Source organism: Bison bison, unplaced genomic scaffold, assembly GCF_000754665.1.
Source record: "Bison bison bison isolate TAMUID 2011002044 unplaced genomic scaffold, Bison_UMD1.0 scf7180017864537, whole genome shotgun sequence".
Taxonomy (NCBI): domain Eukaryota; kingdom Metazoa; phylum Chordata; class Mammalia; order Artiodactyla; family Bovidae; genus Bison; species Bison bison.
The window spans coordinates 4,433,877-4,435,557 of NW_011495085.1; positions in this window are offsets into that span (position 1 = coordinate 4,433,877).

Below are 1,681 nucleotides of genomic sequence, written 5' to 3' on the forward strand. Positions count from 1 at the left end.
TGCCCCCAATCCCTCCCAGCATCAGAGTCTTTTCCAATGAGTCAACTCTTTGCATGAGGTGGCCAAAGTACTGGAGTTTCAGGTTCAGCATCATTCCTTCCAAAGAAATCCCAGGGCTGATCTCCTTCAGAATGGACTGCTTGGATCTCCTTGCAGTCCAAGGGACTCTCAAGAGTCTTCTCCAACACCACAGTTCAAAAGCATCAATTCTTCAGTGCTCAGCTTTCTTCATAGTCCAACTCTCACATCCATACGTGACCACTGGAAAATCCATAGCCTTGACTAGATGGATCTTTGTTGGCAAAGTAATGTCTCTGTAGGAGCATATTCAAAAGCAGAGACATTACTTTGCAAACAAAGGTCTGTCTAGTCAAAGCTGTGGTTTTTCCAGTGGTCATGTATGGATGTGAGTTGGACTGTGAAGAAAGCTGAGCACTGAAGAATTGGTGTTCTTGAACTGTGGTGTTGGAGAAGAGTCTTGAGAGTCCCTTGGACTGTAAGGAGATACAACCAGTCCATCCTAAAGGAAATCAGTTCTGGATATTCATTGCAAGGACTGATGCTGAAGTTGAAGCTCTATAATTTGGCCATCTGATGCAAAGAACTGACTCATTGGAAAAGACCCTGATGCTAGGAAAGATTGAAGGTGGGAGGACAAGGGGATGGCAGAGGTTGATATGGTTGGATGACATCACTGACTCGATGGACATGAGTTTGAGTAAGCTCTGGGAGTTGGTGATGGACAGGGAAGCCTGGCATTCTGCCTGCATTCCATAGGGTGGCACAGAGTCGGACATGACTGAAGTGACTTAACAACAGCAGCAGCATATTTATTATATGTATATTGATTTTATATATACACATATATATATATATTTCAGATTCTTTTCCCTTATAGGTTATTACAAGATATTAGTATAATTCCCTGTGCTATACAGTAGCTCCTTGGTGGTTATCTATCTAATATATAGTAGTGTGCATACATTAATCCCAAAGTCCTAATTTATCTCTCCCATGCTTTGCCTTTTTGTAACCTTGTTTTCTATGTCTGTGAGCCTACTTCTCTTTTGTAAAAAAGTTTACAATTTCTCTGTTTTATTTGTAGCTTCCTACTTTCCTAAACAAACTTCTGACATTCTTGTTTTCTCTCCAACTCAGTTGATGACCTTCTTATGTAGTTAATATTTTAGAAAATATAGTCATGGAGAAGTCATCAGAACAGAACCCCTTTAGCTTTCTACCACCAAGTAAACAAACTACAAATAAATTGCACTGGTCTTTTATTACTTCTCTCAAGTAAATTCTATTAGATAAAACAAAAATAGCATTTCTTGAATTTATTCATTATCTATAGGCTGCTGGGGCTGCTAAGTCACTTCAGTCATGTCCGACTCTGTGCAACCCCATAGACGGCAGTGCGCCAGGCTCAGCCATCCCTGGGATTCTCCAGGCAAGAACACTGGAGTGGGTTGCCATTTCCTTTTCCAATGCATGAAAGTGAAAGGTGAAAGTGAAGTCGCTCAGTCGTGTCTGACTCTTAGCAACCCCATGGACTGCAGCCTACCAGGCTCCTCCAATCATGGGATTTTCCAAGCAAGAGTACTGGAGTGGGGTGCCATTGCCTTCTCCGTATCTATAGGCAATGCCCTTTAATTTTTCTTTTTCTTCTTCTTTTTTTTTT